General features: G+C 39.5%; 2 protein-coding genes across 2 annotated transcripts in view; both read left to right on the top strand.

Moving 5' to 3' along the window:
• Nucleotides 1-13,325, top strand: part of TRIM33 (tripartite motif containing 33) — a 132,699-nt gene that overhangs the window by 31,231 nt on the left and 88,143 nt on the right.
• Nucleotides 1-13,325, top strand: part of BCAS2 (BCAS2 pre-mRNA processing factor) — a 156,199-nt gene that overhangs the window by 107,324 nt on the left and 35,550 nt on the right. The gene's annotated exons all lie outside the window — the stretch shown is intronic.

Here is a 13,325-nt window from a genome sequence, read left to right as displayed (position 1 = left end):
AATAGCCAGATGTTGTGGTGGGTGCCTGTAGTCCCAGCTACTTGGGAGGATGAGGCAAGATAATCGTTTGAGCCCAAGAGTTTTAAGTTGCTGTGAGCTGTGACACCATAGCACTCAACTGAGGGTGACATAGACTCTGTCTTAAAAAAAAAAAAATCCTATTTAATCTTCATTTTTAGCTGGCAGTCTTTCCATTGAGGTGTAACATAATGGTCAGGTGGGTATGTATCTTCAGCTTCCCCTTAGGCCTGATACTTCACTGGCAAAAGTAGAGTGAGTACTAACTTGCACTGCTTTGTTGCAGATGGGTGAGATGGAAGTTCACATTCTTCCTTCGTACCTTTTTTTTTGGGAGACAGAGTCTCTGTTTCTCAGGGTAGAGTGCTGTGGCATCATAACTCAACAGCAACCTCAAACTCCTGGACTCAGGTGATCTCCTGCCTCAGCCTCTTGAGTAGCTGGAACCATAGGTGCCAGCCACCACACCTGGCTCATTTCTCTATTTTGGTAGAGATGGGGTCTCTCTCGCCCTTTGCTTAGGCTGATCTTGAACTCCTTAGCTCAAGCAATCCACCCACCTTGGCCTCCCAGAATGCTAGGACTACAGGTGTGAGCCACTGCACTTGCCCTTCCAGAGTGCTAGGACTACAGGCATGACCCAGTGCACTCGGGCTTCCCTTGGTACTTTCTGTTTCTTTCTTTCTTTCTTTCTTTTTTTTTAAAGAGTGTCACTTTGTTACCCTTGGTAGAGTGCTGTGGCATCACAGCTCACAGCCACTTCCAGCTCTCGGGCTTAAGCGATTCTCTTGCTCAGCCTCTTGGTAGCTGGGACTACAGAAGCCCGCCACAGTGCCTGGGTATTTTTTGTTGTTGTTGCAGTTTGGCTGGGGCTGGGCTTGAACCTGCCACCCTCGGTATATGGGGTCAGTGCCCTACTCACTGAGCCACAGATGCCGCCCATCTTTTATTTTTTGAGACAGAGTCTCAAGCTGTCGTCCTCGGTAGAGTGCTGTAGCGTTACAACTCACAGCAACCTCACACTTTTGGGTTTAAGTGATTATCTTGCCTCAGCCTCCCAAATAGCTGGGACTACTTGTGGCTACTTTTGTTGTTGTTGTTGTCATTGTTGCTTTAGCTGGCCTGGACTGGGTTTAAACCTGCCAGCTTTGGTGTATGTAGGCTGCGCCACCACCTACCCACTGAGCTACGGGTGCTGCCCTAAGCACTTCTTTAGTGTTATTCCATGAAAATATATATTTAGCTTTAATTGGCAGGTGGTCGGGTAGAGTCTCGCACTCTGTTGCCCAAGCTACAGTGCAGTGGCATCATCATAGCTCCTTGCAGCCTCCATCCAACTCCTGGGCTCAAGTGATCTTCCTGTCTTGGGCTCCTGAGTAGCTGTGACTTAGGCACTCGCAACCACACCTTGTTTATTTTGTTTAAATTTATTTATTATTATTTTTTATTTTGCCCCTTGTTCTATTCATTTAACATTCTTTTCTTGAGATTTACCTGTGTTGATGTGTGTAGCTCTTTTGTATGAATTTCATTACTATATTACTCTATTACTATACCACAATTTATTTATCCTCCTGTGGATAGTTCAGATTTATTTTTATGTTTTGTGGAGATGAGGTCTCACTATTGCCCAGGCTGGGCTTGAGCTTTTAGGCTCAAGTGATCCTTCTGCTCCAGCCTTCCAAAGTGCTAGGATTATAGGCCTGAGCCACCACTGTACCCAGCTCTCATTTCTTTTTTAAGCAGTGGGTCTTTCAGAAGTTACGTTTCCAAATATTTGGGGCTTTTGAGATTTCTTTCAGTTGTTAATTTTTTTTTTCTTTTTTGTTTTGTTTTGTTCCAGAGAGAGAGAGAGAGAGTCTCAATAGACTGAGGAGGAAGAGGAAGGGGGCATATTGATCTTGTTGTCTCAGGGGTGGCAGGGGTGAAGGAAAATCCTCATGATTGGACCTGCACAGTTCAAACTTGCATTATTCAAGGGTCAACTGTAAATTCAGTTGTGGTAGCAACCATAGTAGGGAAACATACTTTGTATGATTTCAAGCCTTTTCAAATGATTGAGACTTGTCTTATACTAGCACAGGGGTGAGTGAACTATTTCTGTAAGGACCAAAGAGAGTAAGTATTGTATGCTCTGCAGGCCATGTATAATCTCTGTTGTAGTTGCCAACTTCTTCTTCTTCCTCTCTTTCCTCCCTTTCTTCTTCCCCCTTTTCTTCTGCAGTCTATGCAAATGCAAAAATTGTTTTTAGGTATTGGTTCACACAGAAATAGCGTGTGGCCTTGATTTGGTTAGTTTACAGATTTCTAGTCCAGTAAGTGGTCTATCTTTGAAAAAGTTCCATCTATGCTTGAACAGAATGTATATTCTGTCTTTGGATGGAGTGTTTGTTCTATATTGGTTACCTCAAATTGATTAGTGTGTAATAGCCTTCTATTAGTAATTTTTTTTTTTTTTTTGACAGATCTCAGGTTGTTGCCCTGGGTAGAGTGCTGTGGCATCACAGCTCACAGCAACCTCCAACCCCTGGGCTGAAGCAGTTCTCCTGCCTCTGCCTCCCAAGTAGCTGAGACTATAGGTGCCTGCCACAACACTCGGCTATTTTTTGGTTGCCGCCATCATTGTTGTTTGGTGGGCCTGGGCTGGATTTGAACTCACCAGCTCAGGTGTATGTGGCTGGTGCCTTAGCCGCTTGAGCCACAGGCGCTGAGCCTCATTAGTAATTTTTCTGTGTAATTCTTTTTATCAGTTACTAAGATGAATATTGAAATAACCAAGTACAGTTGTTGAATTGTCCATTTCTCAATACTTTTGATTTTGTTTGTGTATATGTTTATAATTGTTACACAGTCCTGATGTATTGACCCTTAAAAAAAAAAATATATATATATGTATATCACTGCCCCCCAGCAACTGAAGCAGAAGATCCTTTAAGGTATATAGTGTTTCTTTGGCCTGGCAAGGTGGCTGGCACCTGTAATCCTAGCACTCTAGTAGGCTGAGGCAGGTGGACCCCCTGAGTTCAGGAGTCGGAGTCTAGCCTGAGCAAAGCTAGACCCCATTTCTACTAAAAATAGAAAAAAACTAGTTGAGGGTTGTGATGGGTACCTGCAGTCTCAGCTACTCAGGAGGCTGAGGCAAGAGGATCGCTTGAGCCTGAGAGTTTGAGGTTGCTGTGAGCACCATGGCACTCTACCCCGGGGCAACTCAGTGAGACTCTGTCTCAAAAACAGAAACAGCAAACAAAAACCAGTATTTCTTTGTGTCTAGTAACGTTCTGTGAAAGTCTATTTTTTTCCTAATGTTGACATAGCTACTCCAGCTCTTTGGCTACGGTTTTTATGATACGTCTTTTGTTCTCTTTTTTTTGCTTTCAATCTATTTGTGGCCCTGAAGCCAAAGATGTTTCTTTTAGAAGGCATGTAGTTGGATCCTGCTTTTAGCCTATTCTCATAATCTCTCCTCTTTCATTGTAATGTTTTGTCCATTTATATTTAATGTGAGTAGTGATGTGGTTTGATTTAGGTTGGCCATTTTGTGTTTTTTTTTTTTTTTTTCTGTATGTGTCATGTCATTTTTGTTCTTTTCCTTCTTTACTAAGACTTTTGTGTTCACCAATATTTTGATTTCTTTTTTCTTTTTGGCCAGCTGTGGTGTCCAGTTTAACCAATATATTTAGTGTACTTTAAAATTTTTTCTGATTTTGTTTTTACTTTGTTTTTGTTTTAGTTGTTATTTTTGCAATTATGATGCATCTTTAATCACAGTCCATTTCAGGGTATTATATTAATTTTGTTAAAATACAGCAACTTTGCTCCTCTATAGCTTCAATTATATCCTTTGTACTCTTAATTATTACATTTATGATTTTAAAAACTGTCAAATCAATGTGTTATTGCTCTCAACAGTCTTATTTTTGTAAAATAAGAGAAAAAAGTGTTTTTATGTCTTCCCTTTGTATTTACCATTTCTGGTGTTTCTCATTTCCTTCCTGTGGATTTTAGTCGTTGTCTGGTTTTATTTCCTTTCAGCTTGAAAGATTTCTGTTCTTCAGTATTTTTTTTGTGGTACAAATATGCTAGTGACATTCTCTCAATTTCTGTCAATCTATGAATTTGTTTATCTTTCTTTCATTTTTGAAAGATGTTTTTTGTTGGATATACATTTTGTGGTTTACATTCTTTCAGTACTTTGAATATGTTATTTAATTGCTTCTTGGCCTCCATTGTTTCTGTGAAAAGTCAGATGTTGATGGTATTTTTGTTCCCTTGATGAATTGTTTTCCTCTTGGTTTTCAGCCCTTTGACTGTATTATGGTTGGGTTTGATTCAGTTTCTATTTGTCCTATTTGGGGTTCTATCAGCTTTTTGAATTGTAGATTAATGTATTTCATCAAGTTTTAATGTTTTTTTTGCCATTAATTTCTTCAGACTCTACTCCTTTTATCTCCTGTGACTTTCATTACATTTATGTTGGCAATCTTGACATTGTTTCACTTGTCTCTGAAGATCTGTTTATTTCTCGTAAGTATTTTTTCCTCTCTGATTTTTGGACTGTATATTTTAAATTTATCTATTTACAAGTTTACGTATAGTCTATTGTTGAGTTCAGAAAAGTAGTGACATTTTCATTTTGGATATTATGCTTTCATCTGTATAGATTCTTTTTTTTTTTTAAATTTAAGATTAATAAGAGGTTACAAATGCTTGGGTTATATTGTTTTTGTTTCTAAGGTAGAGTTGAAGTGGTAGTGGAACTCTAACTGAATATTGAGAACTGGTCAATCACCCTTCCTCTTCTCCTATCCCTCCTCCCCCTCACTTGAATATACTTGTGTTTTTCTTTCATGAGGGTGTATAGTTGTGTATATATTGATTTCATATTAGTATTGAGTACTTTGGATACTTGTTTTTCCATTTGCGTGATACTTCATTAAGAACGTGTTTTGATTCCATCTAGGTAAACACTAAAGATGTAAAGTCTCCATCTTCTTATGGCTGAATGGTACCACAGTTTGTTAATCCTTCCATGATTAACAAACAACCCTTTCATGGGTTGATGGGCACTTGGGTTGCTTGGCAATTGCAGCAACACCAAAAATAACTGAATGAGACATGATCAAGCTAAAAAGCTTCTGCACAGCTAAAGGTACAACAACTAAAGCAAACCGCTTTTAGCATGGGAGAACATATTTGCATGCTATGAATCTGACAAAGGGCAAATAACTAGAATCTACAGAGAACTCAAATTGATCAACAAGAAAAGAGCAAACAACCGTTTATAAGTGGGCAAGAGACTTGAACAGAACTTTCTCTGAAGATGAAAAATGCCCAACAAACATAAAAAAAGCTCATCTTCCCTAATTATCAGAGAAGTGCAAATCAAAACCTCTCTGAGATATCACCTAACCCCAGTGAGGATAGCCCACATTACAAAGTCTCTAAAGTGCAGATGCTGGCATGGATGTGGAGAGAAGGGAACACTTTTGCACTGTTGGTGGGACTGCAAACTAATACAACTTCTATGGAAAGAAGTATGGAAAATTCTCAAAGAACTAAATGTATAGATTTTTTTTTTTTTAATTGGGGATTTGTTGAGGGTACAAGAAACCAGGTAATTTTTTTTTTTTAAAATAGTTTCTAGTCCTCTCTTGAGATCTCTTATCTGTTGAGGCAGTGCCATAGTTTTTCATTCTTTGAAAATATTTATAGTAGCTGCTTTGATATCATTATCTTCAGTCTCAGAAGGCCTTTAGGCTTTTTTGGGATCTTTTTTTTTTTTTTAAACGTGCAGTTTCCTAGTTAGCCAAGTATATATAGAGAGGTTTATCTAAGCCATTGTGAGACCCTCTCATTTCAGGGTTCTTTGTGTTAATTTAGTGATTGGTCTGTTGCTTGCTTCAACTGTACACCCAACCCAAGTATAGCAAAGCATGTTCTTTCCATAGATAGCAATTTATACCTGGTTATAAACTTCTGTTTTCTCTTTTGCCTCCTTCCTCAATTCTGCCTCACATGACAGCAGAGCTGCTGTTTTTTTGGTCAGTTCCGTTCTAGTAAAACTACTGATCTTGCAGGCCAGACCATTGAAGTGAGAGAGGAGGGGAATCAGGCAGAAGGCCTGAAACTTTAGCTGTCTTTATAGAACAATTGCTTCTCATTTTGTCTGATAATAATTAATTCCCAGTGGTCTGAATTAGTTTTTGTTTTTTTAGAGAGAGAATCTCACTTTGTTCTCCTCGGTAGAGTGCTGTGGCATCACAGCTCATAGCAACCTCCAGCTTAGGTGATTTCTCTTGCCTCAGCCTCCCAAGTAGCTGTGACTACAGGTGTCCGCCACAACACTCAGCTATTTTTTTTTTGTTGCAGTTTGGCTGGGGCTGGGTTTGAATCCGGCGCCCTACTCACTGAGCCACAGGTGCCACCCCCTGAATTAGTTTTTTTTGTTGACAGTTTTGAACAGTTTTGTACTTTGCCTTTGAGGAGAGAATTTGCTTTTCATTGTGAACATTATTGGAAGTTGAGTAGCTGTTAATTTTTCTTTTTAATTTTAGTAGTCTTAAAAAAATAAGCAACATCTTAAGCATTCTACATAGAACTGCAGTGTCTTGTACCAAGGCAGCTGGTCATTTGTGGCTATTTAATTTTTAGTTAACTAAAACTTAAATTTAAGAATTTAGTCTGTTAATCTTACTAGCCACTTTCCAGGTGCCTCGTGGCCTCTGTTGTGTTGTACTGCAGTGAACAATGCAAATAATCACATTACTATTACAGTAAATTCTGTTATGCAGTGAATTTGTAATGATGGCTTACATTTTCTGACTTTTGTCAGATTTTATATAAACGTGTAATCTTCCTAACAGCCTTCGAGATAGGTACTATTATTATTTCTGTTTACAAAAAGGAAGCAAAGATTCCAAGGTTAAAGAACCAACACAAAATCATATAGCTCTGAAGAGTCTGGACCTGGGATTTAAATCTAAGTCTGGGTCCAGAATCTTTGCTCTTGTTTTGCTGTATTGTGTCTTTGATAAATGTTGCCTAGTTTCTAACATGAATGAAAAAGTTCTTAATGTGGCTGGGTGCAGTGGCTCACACCTGTAATCCCAGCGCTATGGGAGGCTGAGATGAGAAGATTGCTTGAGCTCAGGAGTTCGAGGCTTGTCTGAGCTAGAGTGAGACCCTGACTCGTGATTAAAAAAATGGAAAAACTCAGGGCAGTGCCTGTGGCTCAGTGAGTAGGGCACTGGCCCCATATACCGAGGGTGTCGGGTTCAAACCCAGCCCTGGCCAAACTGCAGCAACAACAACAACAACAACAACAACAAAATACCCAGGCACTGTCACGGGCTTCTGTAGTCCCAGCTACTTGGGAGGCTGAGCAAGAGAATCACCTAAGCTCAAGAGCTGGAGGTTGCTGTGAGCAGTGACTTCCCGGCACTCTATGGAGGGCAACAAAGTGAGACTCTATCTCTTAAAAAAAAAAAGGAAAAACCCAGCCGGGTGCTGCGGTGAGCACCTGTAATCCCAGCGGCTTTGGAGGCTGAGGCAACAGGATGCCCACAGCCCGAATCTGAGGTTGCAGTGAGCTACGATGCCATTGCACTCTGCTCAGGGCATAGGATAGAACTCTGTCTCCACCAAAAAAAGAAGAAAAAAAAAAAGTTCTTAATGTGGGCGGTGCCCCTGTAGCTCAGTGGGTAGGGCGCTGGCCACATATACCAAGGCTGGCAGGTTCGAACCCAGCCTGGGCCAGGTAGAACAACAATGACAACTGCAACAATAACAACAAAAAAATAGCTGGATGTTGTGGCAGGCGCCTGTGCTCCCAGCTACTGGGGAGGCTGAGGCAAGAGAATCCCGTGAGTCCAAGAGTTTGAGGTTGCTGTGAGCTGTGATGCCATGGCACTCTTCCCAGAGCGACAGCTTGAGACTCTGTCTAAAAAAAAAGTTTTTAATGTTTTACTAATTCTAAATGTTATTTGGCCCTTTGATATCATTCTTTTCATATTTAAGTTGTTTTCTTTTTAAATGTAATCAATGTCTGAGTTTTTTCATATACTATTTATTTATATTACCATTTAGTTTTCTCCTTTGATATGATTGTTTTGTTAATTTTCCTCCTGTTGAGTAATCCTTGAATTGCTGATGTAAACCCTACTCCATCCTAATATATTATCTTTTTTTTTTTTTTTTTTTTTTTGAGACAGAGTCTCACTATGTTGCTCATGGTAGAGTGCTGTGGTGTCTAAGCTCACAGCAACTGCACACTCTTGGGCTTAAGCAATTCTCTTGCCTCAGCCTCCCGAGTAGCTGGGACTGCAGGCGCCTACCCCAACGCCTGGCTATGTTTTGGTTGCAGTTGTCACTGTTGTTTAACAGGCCCGGGCTAGGCTTGAACCCACCATCTTTGGTGCATGTGGCCGGTGCTCTACTCACTGAGCTACAGGCGCTGAACCCTAATGTATTATCTTTTGGAAAAATTACAAGATTGTTTACTAATATTTCCTTTGGAATTGTACAATCAGTATGTTAAAAGTGGTCTGCAATTTTCTTCTTTTGCATTGTTTTTATCAGGTTTTAATACTAAGGTGATGTTGGGCCCTATAAAATAAATTGAGATTTTTCACTCTTTTGTTCTCCGTTCAGGGAATGTTGCTTTTTTGTTTAAACATGCTCATCTGTAAAACTACCTGTATTTTTTATTATTTATTATGTTTTTTTCTTGGAGACAGAGCCTCAAGCTGCCGCCCTGGGTAGAGTGCTATGGCATCACAGCTCACACCAACCTCTCAACTCCTGGGCTCAAGTGATTCTCCTGCTTTTGCCTCCCAAGTAGCTGGGACTACTGGTGCCCGCCACAATGCCTGGCTAGTTTTTAGTTGCAGCTGTCATTGTTGTTTGGTGGGCCCAGGCTGGATTTGAACCCGCCAGCTCTGGTGTATGTGGCTGGCACCTTAGCCACTTGAGCCACAGGCCCTGAGCCTATTATGTTACTATCTTTATGTTCTGCTTTAGCTTTTAAAGATTTTCAGAAACATCTCGTTTAAACTTCACAAGAATATATATTTTTTTACCCAGTCTCACTCTGTTGCCTATGCTGAGTACCATGGCATGAGCCTAGCTCATAGAAACCTCAAACTATTGTGTTCAAGAGATCCTTCTGCTTTAACCTCCTAGAGTGTTAAGATTACAGGTGGGAGCCGCCATGCCTGGCCTGGAGTGCGTATTTTTAAAATGTCAGTTCTTTATAGTCTTTGTGTGTTAATACAGTAGTCATTCAAATTTAATTCTTTATTTGTTTTTGTTAAATCATATTTTCTAGAAAATTGTATATTTAGATTTTAAAATTTATTGCTTTAGAGTTACACATCCAATTTGCTGATAAAAATTATAACCTTTCAAAATTATCTTTCTTCATTCTCACTTCAATATGTCTTTTTCTTCCTTATTAGATTTCTGAAGGTTTATTTTACCTTTTTCTTTCTTTCTTTCTTTTTTTTTCTTGAGACAGAGTCTCACTATGTTACCCTTGGTAGAGAGTGCTGTGGTGTCATGGCTCACAGCAACCTCAAACTCTTGGGCTTAAGCGATTCTCTTGCCTCAGCCTCCCAAGTACCTAGGACTACAGGCGCTTGCCACAGTGCTTGGCTGTTTTTTGTTGTTGTTGTTGTTGTTGTTGTTGTAATAGCTGTTAATATTGTTTGGCAAGTCTGGACCAGGTTTGAATCCTCCAGCCCCAGTACATGTGGCTGGCGCTTTAGCTGCTGAGCTACAGGTACCGAGCCAATTTTACCTTTTTCTTAAAGAAAAATTAATTTTAAGTTCATCAGTTTTTCTTCAATTTTGTTTGCATTAATTATATTTCATCTTTTTGTATTCCATTCTCATTTAGGTTTGTTTTATTCTTTGAAAGTTTCTCAGGGAAAGATCTAAGTTCTATTCTTAGGATTTTTTTCTAAACATTTAAGCCTTCAGGCAGTGCCTATGGCTCAGTGAGTAGGGCACTGGCCCAATATACTGAGGGTGGTGGGTTCGAACCCGGCCCTGGCCAAACTGCAACAACAAAATAGCCAGGTGTTGTGGCAGATGCCTGTAGTCCCAGCTACCCGGGAGGCTGAGGCAAGAGAATAGCCTAAGCCCAAGAGCTGGAGGTTGCTGTGATGCCATGGCACTCTACTGAGGGCTACAAAGTGAGACTCTTGTCTATAAAAAAAATAAATAAATAAAAATAAAAAAAACATTTAAGGCTTCAGTTAGTAATAAGACCGTTGAGTAATAAAAACTGTTTCTACTACTTTTTTTCTACATAGCTGTAATTTTAGTTTAAATTTCCAACTGGATCTTATTTTTCTTTTGGGTTGTTTGTAGTAACCTTTTTGTTTATTTTTACTTGGTACCCTTTGAATTGAAAGGGTTTTTTTCTTGTTTGTTTTTGTTAGCTAAATACAAGATCAGATTTTGTTAAATGTTCCTTAGACATACCAAAAATTGTATGTTTTCCATTCTGGGAAATATATAAAAATATTATTTATTTTGGGTGGTGCCTTTGGCTCAGTGAGTGTGGTGCCAGTCCCAAATACCGAGGGTGGCGAGTTCCAACCTGGCCCCGGCCAAAATGCAACAAAAAATAGCCAGGCGTTGTGGCGGGTGCCTGTGGTCCCAGCTGCTTGGGAGGCTGAGGCAAGAGAATTGCCCAAGCCCAAGAGCTGGAGGATGCTGTGAGCTGTGACGCTATAGCACTCTACTGAGGGCAACAAAGCGAAGCTCTGTCTCCAAAAAAAAAAAAAAATTGTATTATTTATTTCTTTTCTTTTTTACCTTACTTGAAAAATGTACCAGAAAGTTTTAGTATAATTCTATTTTTATAATGAGCACCTTCCACTATAATAATTTTTCTTGTTATTTAGCTGTTATTGCGCTTCTAGATTTCTGTTCCTTTTAAACTATTCTCATACTATTTTTCCTTGGTTATAGTAAATGGGATTCTGTTTTAGTATAGTAAACATTTATGTTTAATGTATTAATTCTGTATCTGCAATCTCTTTTGGCCTCCCTCCTGTGCAATTGTTTGTGACTTTGGTTGGTTTATTATTCTTGTGTCACACTAGTTGAATGATGTCACTCTACTGACTTCAGATTTATATAGTTTTTAAGGAGCTATTCCTTGCTTTTTAATCTTTGCTCCTAAGTATGTAGTGTGTCTTTTTCCCCCCTCTGCCTTTAAGGCTTAGTTTTCATCACTAGCTTTTAGCAATTTGATCTTGATGTACTTTTTCATGTATTTATTTTATTTTACTTTTTTGAGACAGAGTCTCACTTTGTTGCCCTGGGTAGAGTGTTGTGGCATCAGAGCCCACAGCATCCTCAAACTCGTGGGCTCAAGTAATCCTCTTACCTCAGCCTCCCAAGTAGCTGGGACTACAAGTGTCCGCCATGATGCCTGGCTAGTTTTTTTAGAGAAGGGATCTTGCTCTTGCTCGGACTGGTTTTGGACTCCTGAGATCAGGCAATCCACCTACCTCAGCCTCCCAGAGTGCTAGGATTACAGGTGTGAGCCAGAGCGCCTGGGCAGAATTGGTATTTTTATTATAAAAACTTACTATTTTTTTTTTTTTAAAAAACAGGGTCTCACTCTGTCACCTAGGCTAGAGTACAGTGACTAAATTGTGACTCACAGCAACCTCAACCTCCTGGGCTCAAACATTCCTTCGGCCTCAACTTCCTTAGTAGCTAAGACATATGCCATCCTGCCTGGCTAACTTTATTTTTATTTTTTGATATTTTTCTTGTAGAGACTAAGTCTTGTAATGTTGCCCAGGCTGGTCTCCAACAGCGGACCTCAAACTATCCTCCTTCCTCAGCTTTTACTCCTTTGGGGTGCTGAGATTACAGGCATTAGCAACCATGCCTGTTCAAAAAATTTACTTTCGTCTCTAATAGTTATTTTTGTATACAGGTCTAATCTGATATCTGGATAGCTACTTCAGCTCTTTTATAATTACTATTTCCGTGACTTACCTTTTCCATCTTTTTTTGCTCATTTATTGTGAGTCTTTGATTTAAAATGTGTCTGTATGTAGTTACTTTTTTCTTATCTTGGTTTGACCATTTCTGTCTTCACTGGCATCCTTAATTTATTCTAATTTATACTACCACTGATAGGATCAGATTTACTATCAATGCCATGATCAGATCCATGTTGGTGGATTTGCTGTTTGTTTGCCTTGTGGCTCATTATTTTTTCTTTTTTGTTCATTGGTTGTTATTTACCTTCTTTTGTAGTCAAAATTTCCTAGTGTAATTCCTTTGATCTCTCTGCTATAGTTTTTGAGTCAATTTCTTAGTGTTTGCATCAGGGATTATAATGTGCATCTATATTTATCACAGTCCACTTCAAATTACTACTAACTTGACTTTAGTAAAACACAGAAGCTTTGCTCCAGTGTGACTCCCCCATCCTCTTTTGTGCAATTATTAGTATTAATGTATATGTTATAGATATATATATTATATATCTGTGTGTTATAAAACCAGGAGTACAGTGTTATAGTTACTGGTTTATACACCTTCTGTGGTTTTTGAAGAAAGAAGAAAAAATCTATTTATATAGTCATTTATATTAATCTTTTCAATTGTTATTAATGCCAGTTATGGTTTGATGCCATGTCCACATTCCAGTATACATAACTTCCAGTCTCTCTCTAATCCTTTTTGCTATGATGGTTTATGCAGTTTTCTTTCTTTTTTTTTCTTTAGAGCTAGAGTCTCACTTTGTCGCCCTCGGTAGAGCGCTGTGACATCACAGCTCACAGCAACTTCTAGCTATTGGGCTTTAGGTGATTCTCTTGCCTCAGCCTCCCGAGTAGCTGGGACTACAGGCGCCTGCTACAACACCCGGCTATTTTTTTGCAGTTTGTTCGTGGCTGGGTTTGAACCCACCAACCCTTGGTACATGGAGCCGGCGCCCTACTCACTGAGCCATAGGCACTGCCTAATTTTCTTTCTTTTTTATTATTTTATTTATTTTTGGAGAGGGGAAGTGACAGAGTCTCATTTTGTCACCATTGGTAGAGTGCTGCAGCATCATAACTCAATGGCAACCTCATACTCTCGAGCTCAAGAGATCCTCTTTCCTCAGCCTCAGGTACCCACAACAGGTACCCACAGCAGTGCCCAGATGTTTTTAGAGAGCTTGTCTCGTTCTTGTTCAGGCAATCCACCCATTTTGGCCTCCCAGAGTGCTGGGATAATAGGTGTGAGCCATGAGGCAGCATTGCAGTTTTCTTTTAAGTAAGTGTAGGAGG

This window comes from Nycticebus coucang, chromosome 5 (genome assembly GCF_027406575.1).
Source record: "Nycticebus coucang isolate mNycCou1 chromosome 5, mNycCou1.pri, whole genome shotgun sequence".
Lineage (NCBI taxonomy): Eukaryota > Metazoa > Chordata > Mammalia > Primates > Lorisidae > Nycticebus > Nycticebus coucang.
Note: the sequence above shows the minus strand (reverse complement) of the source record. Positions and strands in the feature narration are given on the sequence as shown.